This window comes from Lissotriton helveticus, chromosome 5_1 (genome assembly GCF_964261635.1).
Source record: "Lissotriton helveticus chromosome 5_1, aLisHel1.1, whole genome shotgun sequence".
Lineage (NCBI taxonomy): Eukaryota > Metazoa > Chordata > Amphibia > Caudata > Salamandridae > Lissotriton > Lissotriton helveticus.
In genome coordinates, this window is record NC_136065.1 from 844,810,420 (window position 1) to 844,820,751 (window position 10,332).

At 41.6% G+C, this 10,332-nt stretch overlaps 1 protein-coding gene across 1 annotated transcript in view; it reads left to right on the top strand.

Annotated features, from left to right (window-relative positions):
• The window catches only part of LOC144754957 (uncharacterized), a 353,897-nt gene extending 350,490 nt beyond the window's left edge, over positions 1-3,407 (top strand). Inside the window, exon 5 of the mRNA XM_078643321.1 lies at positions 3,003-3,407. The gene's annotated coding sequence lies outside the window, so the exon portion shown is untranslated. The remainder of the gene's footprint in view (positions 1-3,002) is intronic.
• Positions 3,408-10,332: the final 6,925 nt, after the last annotated feature.

The following is a 10,332-nucleotide window of genomic DNA, read 5'->3' on the forward strand; positions in this document are numbered from 1 at the left end:
ATTGAATTCCAGAGTTTCTTTTATTCCCAGTAAACCCCAAAAATCTTTTGTCCACACTATCACCCAGCATAAACTTCTTGATGCTTGGCGTCTTTGCAATCCGACTACCAGAGAATATACTTTCTATTCCCCGACCCATCAGACTCAATCAAGAATTGACTATATATTTGTTTCTCACAACGAAATTTGTCCCATTTTGCTTTCGGATCATGCGCCTATATCAATTGGCATTGACATACTACCTAAAGCTTTGCTACCTAGAAGATGGCGCTTCAATAACACTCTCCTTTTAAACCCGGAGTTCACGGCCTCCTTCTCAACTTTTGTTAATGAATATTTTGAAATTAATCATTCTAGGCACTTACCATTCCCAACTATATGGGACGCCTTTAAAGCAAAGGCAAGGGATTTTATTATTTATTTTGTTGCTAAAAAAACAAAAAGCCGCATTCCTACTATACATCCCACTCAAAAGAATGCTTAGAATCTCTCTTAAATGCCAAACTGCATTTTAATAAAAAATCGACAGACGATGCCTCATTATGCTTGCTAAAATCTAGTGCGAAGTTCAATTGAGGTAAAAACAAAGCTGGGAAGATATTGGCCAATTATTTAAAAGTTAAACATAATAAATCAAATATAGAATCTATATATGATTCGCTTTCCAATTTACATTTTATAGACACTGAAATTCTAAATGAATTCTCCCTTTTTTACAAATCACTGTATTTATCCGAAACACAACCCACGGATCAATCCCTAGCCCAATTCTTTTCTAACATTCCAAAACCCAAACATAATTCTCTTGATCTATCCCCCTTGGAGTCAGACCTCACACAGCAGGAACTCTTAAACACACTTCAATGCCTTAAAAAGGATAAAGCACCAGGTCCGGATGGTTTTACAGTTGAATTTTATCTCCACTTCTCTAAACTCTTACTGCCCAAACTGCATTCTTTAATACATTATTTTGTTCTATACATAGTTCCTCTGGGTCTTTCTCAGAAGCACACATTTGCCTTATCCCCAAAGAAGGTAAATATTCTAAATTCTGTAAAGATTATAGGCCTATATCCCTGGTTAATATTGATTATAAAAAGAATTCTAAAGCATTAGCTATACGATTACACTCCTATCTACCAAACTTATTGGGAAAAGAACAATATGGGTTTGTCAAAGGCCATTTCATCACTGATAATACACAACTTCTTTTTATTATTCTATCTAAATCTTCCCATCGCAAGCAACCCCTAGCAGCAATTGCACTAGATGCGGAAAAAGAGTTTGATAGAGTTGCGTGGACCTATTTGTTCTATACTCTTAAGTGGTTTGGCCCCAATTTTATATCCCTAATCTCCCTTCCATATTCTAATCCCCGACCTGGAGTCTGCGCTAGTGGTTTGATTTCCTCTTTCTTTGATTTATGCAGAGGAGTCCGTCAAGGTTGCCCTCTATCCCCCTTCTTATTTAATTTAGCCCTGGAACCTTTTCTATCTAAATTGTGCCTAAATCCACATATACAGGGCTTTCAGTCGTCAAATTATCATATTAAACTAGCAGCTTATGCTGACAATATTTTGCTTTTAATATCAAACCCAGGTGACTCAATTCCTGATTTTTTAGCAGAAGTACAATCATATTCCCAAATTCTGGTTATAAACTAAATAATGATAAATGCGAGATTCTGCCCCTAAGTAAGTATACCTTTAAATCGGAATTTATTGCCTCTAATTTTACATGGAGCCCCAAACACATCAAATATCTAGGACTTCAAATAACACCTTCAATTTCGGACACTGTGGCTCTCTGTATGAATAAAAGTATCCAGAAAATCTCAGATCTAACTGCTAAGTGGCATCCCCTTTATCTATCCTGGTGGTGTCACCTAGACACTATAAAGATGATGCTGTCGCCCATAGTTCTATTCACTATTTCCAACATACCAGTTCCAATTCCAGTCAAATTTGCAAGAAGATCAATTCCATCCTTTCTTCCTTCCTATGGAATAACAAGAAATCCAGAATGTCCCTGTTAAAGTTGACTCAACCTAAAACAGAAGGTGGAGTTAACTTTCCTGATTTTCAGGCTTATCAGAAGGCATTCCTCTTACGTCAGGCCTCTATGTGGTTATCTGATTCCACAGCTGATTGCCCTTTATGAACCTCAATTGAGCATCTTTTCTAATCTCCCTTTTCCTTCCAAGAATATCTTTCCTTCACACGTAAGCCACAGACCCTTTCCACCCCCATAATTAAATTGACCTCTAAACTCCTTCAGACGTCTCATCTTCATACCCATATTACTATAGATTCCTTCCTCAATTCAACATTTGACATAATAAACACTTACTCATTCATAACAAACCCTTGTATTGCAAATTGTGGAGGCAAAAAGGATTATCTTGGGTCCATCAGTTATTTTCACAATCAGACTTTATTTCCCTTCCCTCACTTAGCCAACTGTCTAACCTGCCTACATCATCCAATTCTAAATATAACCTTTTGAAGGATGCTGTGATGACTGTTTATACTCCGTTATCCAATGCTCTGGCCAGCTCTAATGTCTCGGATTCATCGTCACATCTTCACATTTTGTTAAAAACCACACCTAAGTCATTCACCATTTATAGCTATCTACAGGGTAACAATACAATAAGGCAGAAATATAACTTGAAATGGCATAGGAACTGGCTTTTGGGGTATCCTGATCAACCTCTGTATGGAACAATTCATGGAGTAAGTTACGTAAATCCTCAAAAGTAGTTAACATAAAGCAAACTTTGTTTTTTGTGTATAATAGACTCTTACAGTCACCACATGTTTTGAGTAAAAGATTTACAGTTGTGCCAGATGCTTGTTGGATGGGTTTGTCCCCAAATGCAGACTTATTTCATATGTTATTCTCTTGTACATCTGTATGTAACTTTTGGAAACAAGTTTGGTCTCAAATCAACTACATTTTTGTAACTAAATTTCCTTTTTCCTTCACCCATCTTTTCTTAGGTAGCTTTTCATCTATATGGGATAATATGATGTTTAATGTCAAAATTATAGATTTGCTACTAGCAGTTGCCTTCCAGCAAATTACCACAAACTAGAAAGACTCTACAAAAATTTCTTACAGAGCTTGGTGGTACGCCGTTTGCCACAATCATAGGTTAGACACTGCTTTCGTCTACCCTATACATTTGGCAACAAAACGTCTGCATTTGTGGTCACCTGTTACAAGATATTTGGATGCAAATGCCAAACGCTTTTTCAGACAAATCCAGCACAACAAGAGGTTCTTAAACCCCTTTGACTTCCTAAACGTTTCTAATGACTTTTTGAATTCATTGTTCTCCAGATTTTGCTTATTCATGTCTTTTTGTAAATAATATTTTGTGATTCAATAGTCTGATTCGTCTACCCTTGATATATTGCAGATTTTCACTGTAATGATATGAGATTATTCGTATGTACTCTTTCTAGACACCTCCACATTTTCTCTTCTTCAATAAAATACTCTTGAACTTAAACGTACATTGAAGTACATGAATGGGTGCTTTTACTTTTGTTTTCTTGTGTTTCATCGTGGCTACAAACTAACCTTGACTTTTTAAGGGTGTCGATGCAGTCCATGTGTACTTTAGTTTTCAATGGCGTAAATTGAGGCAATGGAGAGAGTTCATTGTACTTCTCATGAGACATCATTTTTTATCAACGCACCACTGTCGATGATGAAAGGTATGGAACATCTGTTTATTTTAAGTGTAATCTTCGGATAATGTTTGAATGACTTTGGTGCTTTCTCATGTCGACTCTTAGTGGGCCTATGTATTTCTTCACATGCAACCAGTACCACATGTGCACATTTCTCTGAGGTGAACACTTACATTGCACAACCATCATCTTTACTTTCACATGATGTTGACTCTGAAGAACTGTTCGGCGATGATTTAGATGGCGATCAACTTCATTCAGTGTAAATCTGCCTCAGCTCTTGTTGTCACTGTGCCTTGTGTCTTGGTTTACTTTTAATGTTCAAGACTGACTCGCTCTGGGCACCTCTGGCCTCTATGTCAGCCGCTTGTCGATCAGCACGCTCTTCACCCCTGGCATCCATGAGAACACGCTCAAGGCCAAGAGTATCTCTTAGCATTCGTCTGAATAAATCTGACACGCATCCATCATTAACTATGAGACATATAGCTTCTTTGTCAATAAACTCATTGAACTAACAGTGCTTGATTAGGGTATCCAGTCTTTCAACAAAGTCATTGATATTTTCACCTAATTCCTGTCCTTTTTGATTGAAAATATACCTTTTGTAATCTACATTTGGCACCGGATTGAACTTGAGATTCAAAGCTGCTTTGATTTGACTGTATGTAATTTCAGCAGCTTGTGGTATTTTCTTTATGATTTCTTTTACACCTTCAACACGATTCTTGAGACACTTGATAATCTTTTTATCAGCTTCTTCAATTGCATCAATTAAATCTTCATATGATTCTATCTAAGCAATCCATCTATCACCAATATTTTGCTTTTTGGCTGTATCGAATGATGATGGTGGTTTCAGGAAAGCAGGGGCATTGTAACCAGTCGAGGTGAAAAGTAAAGTTCTTTCCAATGCTGGTTGGTGATTTTGTTTATGCAAACGATGTGCAACACGCTGGCCTCAGAGTCATCTTTGATAATCACAGGAAGCGTGGCCTCTTTCATCGAAGAGCTATGAAGTTGTTCTGAACCCCACCCAGCAGTTTTAGTGGCGTGCCGCTACAAGTATGGACAGCACCATAAGCACATCCCAGCACTTCCTCTGGGGCCACTTCACCCAGCACTGCGGTAAGATGATTCTCTTCAATCAGTTCTGGTAAGTACAGACTTGTTTCGTATGTGAAATGGCTTTGCACTTAGGTGTCCTTTGCACTGTTTGATACCAGGTTGAATCTCTGCCTTGCAGCGCGTCTGTTCTCAGATCTAACTTGCCCATGGCTGTCAATATAGGCTGCTTTTTTAAAAGCTGGTTGCATCCGCCTTGAACGTCATCACTCTGCATGATGTGTGGCATAAAATTGCATAGTATTGTGGTACCTCTTTTCATAGCCTTCTCATCTGGTTCGCATCCAGCGCTGTGTAGACTTATCAGTGAAGCTTTCATTAGCTTCAAATGCTGTTCACAGTACTCGGGCTGCGCTTTGACTCTACATAGCTCAACATCGATTCTGCACTTTGAGGCACACGTGGCAAGCACAAGCAGTCTGCTGGACCACTGCAAACTCTCTAGGAGAGCACTGTCGATCTTCAGGTTACTTATACCCTATCTCGTTACCAGCTGACCATTCCGCCAGCCTGGGCATTTTCGAATGATTACGCCACACATGGAGAGTAGCTTTACACGTCTTTATTTATCAGCGTGTAAACACAAACTCATCGTTCTAAACCTGCATTCACTTCACTACACTCTGATTCTTACGTCACAGGTCTACGGAGTCCTTCAGGAGCCAAAAGGATTCTGTTATTTCTAAGTAACTACACTGCAGTTAGGACACTGTTTTCTTTGTGCAAGACACACACTACTGAGTTGTTTTTCATTTCAGCAGATTATCACCTGGAGAAGGGTAAACATGAATTGCCTGGTGGCAGAGATAACCCACACCATAGCATTGTGGTAAGGACTCAGTGCAGATTTTATGCTGAAAGATAAAACAATGGGAGCCTCTGCTACAGCCTTTAATAGTGCCTCAGAAACCTCTGTCCGGGAAAGAGTTGTTTTGATGCTTCAGTCATTGTTGCACTTGCTAAGGCCAATATTGTGTGACTTGAAAGACTTACCTAATGGTGACTTGCCATGTTTTTTGACGCCGATGGAATGAGCATTGCTCATGAAAGGGAGCCCCTGGACTTGCCCATATCCATGTCCTTTTTATGTTTTTCAAGGCTCTCATCAACCTACAGGCTGAACAAATAATTACCAGTGAATAGTAGAGATAAACAGGTATTGCTGTAAATCAGGGACTAACACGGAAATATATAATCGGGCAGGGTGAAGTAAAATAATAATGGTGGTGATTTGTTTTACCTGAGGCATTCAGAGAGCAGGTTATGACCACACTGGAAATAGTTTTACCATCAGCCACAATTTATTCAATCTTCTTCCTATATTTTTTAGGAAAGTTCTGGAGGAGCTCTTCTATTTCCTCCTAATAGAAACAGTTATACTGGCTCAGGAGTTCCATGAAAGTCAGCGGTGCACCACAATATTGCTGTCCCAAGTGTTATTCTGCGCATCAAGACATTTGCTTTCCTTATCTGGGTGTGGCCCTTCTGTGGCAACTTGAATAATGGACCTCTTTTAGGTATTGTAAACTACCTTAGTCAGGGGTGCATGCCCACAAACATATAAGGAAGATCCTAAGGGCAGTTTTATATTTGTGCTCATATCTTGCAGATATACACTGTTTTCATATGACATTGTAAATGTTTTCAACAACATTTTTAACTAACATGAGTAAAGACTGAACTGCTCTCAGTTGAACTTGATATTTCAAAGAGAAATCAACCACCTTCTATTCTACAGCCAAAGTGACATTCTGATGAATGACACCTATTGAAATACTGCATGGTAGGCAGAGGTTTTGTCTGGAGGGGATATTTTAATGAAATATTGCTGAAGAGGTTCCTTATTTTCTGACAATAGTGTACTTTTGTTCTATGTATCTTCAGGGCATGGGACAATGCTTCTACATGCTTGGCCCTGATCCTATTCTTCATTTCTGTCTGCATGATGTAGCATAGATGATAAATATAGCATCGGGTCCTGTGCGTTGGACATGAACTTCCTGTCTACTTCAGTGGCTTTTCTATGTTCACTAATGTAATAATGACATATTTTGGGTGAAATAGCAACCTCAAATGTTTAGTACAAGTCCTGCCAGAAGGTGGTATACTTTGTGATGAAGAACTGGTTGATTGTCTTCTGTCTTCTTGACCCTGCATAGAGTACTAACTACCGTGAACATTAGACTATGCCATTGGGAATCATGCACTTCAAGGTGGGAAGAAACTGGCAGTAGAGTAGCTGTTGCTTGCCTGGCCATCAGGATGAGTCCAAGGCTGTTTTGCAGCGTGCTATATACTGTTTCCATGCCCCTGCATAGAGTAGTGACTTTTGCACTCAATGGCAGATGTCTTCAGACAGCATATGCTTCAAGGTGAGAAGGAAGTTACAGTAGAGCAACTGTTGATTGCCTGGCCAGCAGGAGGAGGCCATTATCTCTTGGCAGTGTAGAAGCTGTTTCTTCTTGACCCTGCATAGGCTTCTAGCTTCTGCGATCATTAGAGAATGCCATCATGAAGCATGCACTTCAAGCTGAGAAAAGACTGACTGTTTCTTGCCTGGCCTTCAAAAGGAGTACGCTACTTCTAGGCAGCATAGTGGCTGCTGTCTTCTTGCCCTTGCATAGGGTCATTGCGTATGCGATCACTGGTAGATATCTTCAGGAGTCATAGGTATGAAGTTGAGAGTGCAATCGTTGCTTGTCTGGCCATCAAGAGGAGGTGAATACCGCTTGGCGGCATGGTAGCAGCTGTCTTAGTGCTTCTTCATTGGGTATCGGATTCTGCATTCACTAGCAGATATCTTCAGGTGGCATATTCCTCAAGGGGCATAAAAGACTGAGGAGCAGCTGCTGTTTGCCTGGCCATCAGGAGAAGGCTAATACTCCTCTGCAGCATGGTAACTGCTATCTTCATGACCCTGCATAGGGTACTGGCTTTCTAGATCATTGGCAGAAATCTTGAGGTGGCATATGCCTCAAGGGGAGTAGAGACTGACTGAGAAGCAACTGTTGTTTGCCTGACAATCAGGAGATGGTTGATACTGCTTGGGAGCAGAGTAGCTGCTGTCTTCTTGCCATTTCATAGGGGACTAGCTTCTGCGATCAGTGGCAGATGTCTTCAGACAGCATTTGCTTCATTGTGAGTAGAGATTGACTGGGCGGCAACTGGTGCTTGTCTGGCCATAAAGAGGAGCATTGTAGCTGCCGTCTTTTTGCTCCAACATAGGGTATTAGCTTTTCCCATCACTGGCAAATATCGTTAGGTGGCATATGCCTCGAGTGTAACAGAGACTGATTGAGGAGTAACTGCTGTTTGCCTGGTCATCAGGAAAAGGCAGATACTGCATGGCAGCATGGTAGCTGCTGTCTTCATGCTACTGCATAGGGTACTGGCTTCTGCAATCACTGGCAGATGTTTTCGGGCAGCAAAGGGTTCAAGGTGAAAACAGATTGACTGGGGAGCAGCAGCTGCTTGCCTGGTCATATTGAGGAGGTGGATATCCTTGGTTGCATGGCAACAGATGTCTTTGTGCCCCTGGATAGGTTACGGAGTTATGGGATCTCTGGCTGATATCTTCAAGCAGAACATACCTCAAGGGGAGATGAGACTGACTGGGAAATAGCTGTTGCTTGCCTAGACAACTGGAGAAGGCCAATACTGCTTGGAAGCATGATAGCTTCTGTCTTCTTGACCCTGCAAAATGTGATGGCATCTTTGAACAGTGGTAGATTACTTCAGAACAGTAGAGACTAAATGAAGACCAACTATTGTTTGCCTGGTCAGAAGGATAAGGCCGATTCTCCTAGGCAGTGTGGTAGATGCTGCCTTCTTGCCCCTGCACAGGGTACTGTCTTCTGCAATAACTGACTAATGCCTTTGGACATCAAATGCTTCAAGGTTAAATCAAACTAACTGGAGAGCAGCAGTCACTTGCTCAGCCATAATGAGGAGTTAGAATTGATTGGCAGCATGGTACCTGAAGTATTTGTGAGTCTGCAAAGCTTACTGACTTCTGTGATCATGGCAAATATCTTCAGGTGGCATATGCCTCAAGGTGTGAAAAGACTGACTGGGAAATAGTGGTTGCTGGCCTAGCCCATCAGGAGAAGGCCAATACTGCTTGGCAGCGTGGTAGCTATAATTTTCTTGCCCCAGCATTGGGTACTTACTGGCTTCTGCAATCACTGGCATGCGCCATCAGACCGCATATATTTCAAGGTAAGAAGAAACTGACAGTAGAGCAACTGCTGCTTGCCTGGCCATCAGGAGGAGGCCAATACCACCTGGCAGTGTAGTACTGCCTGTCTTCTTGACTCTGTATAGGGTACTAGCTTCTGAGATCATTAGAGAATGCCATCATGAAGCATACATTTCAAGGTGAGAGAAATTGACAGTAGAGTAACTGTTGCCTGTCTGACCTACGAGAGGAGTCCAATACTGCTTGGCACCATGATAGATGCTGCCTTCATACCCCTGCAGAGGTGCTGCCTTCTGCGATCAATGGCATATATCTTCAGGTGCATATGTTTAAGTGTAGTAGAGACTGAGGAGCAACTGTTTTTTGCTTAGCAATCAGGAGAAGGCCGATACTGCTTGGCAGCGTAGTAGCTGCTATCTTCTTGCTCCTCCACAGGGTACTGGCTTCTGAGATCATTTGCAGATGTCTTCAGACATCATATGCTTCACGGTGAGAAGAGACTGACTGGACAGCAACTGTTGTTTGCAAAACCATCAAAAGAAGGCAGATACTGCTTGGTAGTATTATAACAGCTGTGTTCAAGCTCTTGCATAGGTATTGGATTCTGCATTCACTGGCAGACATCTTCAGGTAGCATATGCCTCAAGGGAATTAGAGACCGACTGAGGAGCAACTGCTGTTTGCCTGCCCATCAGAAGGCCAATACTCCTCGGCAGCATGGTAGGTGCTATCTTCATGACCCTGCATAGGGTACTGGCTTTGGAGATCATTGGCAGATATCTTTAGGTGGCATATGGCTTAAGAGTAGTAGAGACTGACTGAAGAACAACTGTTGTTTGCCTGGCATTCAGGAGAAGGCTGATACTTCTTGACAATTTGGTAACTGCTTTCTTGCTCTTGCACATGGTACTGGATTCTGCGATCACTAGCAGATATCTTCAGGTGGCATAGCCCTCAAGGTGAAAAGAAGCTGAATGGGGTGCAACTCCTGCTTCCTTGGCCCTCAGGATGAAACTGATACTGCTTAGCAGCATGGTAGATGCTGTCTTCTTGCACCTACAGAGGATACTGCCTTCTGTGGTCACTGGCTGTTTTCGGACAACACATGGTTCAAGGTGAAAACAGAGTGACTAGAGAGCAGCAATTGCTTGCCTGGCCAGACCTACGGGGGCGTTATGCGTGGCAGCATGTTAATTGATGTCTAAGTGCCCCTGCATAGGTTACTGTCTTCTGCGAACGCTGGTGGATATCTTCAGGCGGCATATGCCTCAAGGTGAGAGGAGACTGAGCTGTTGCTTATTTAGCTGT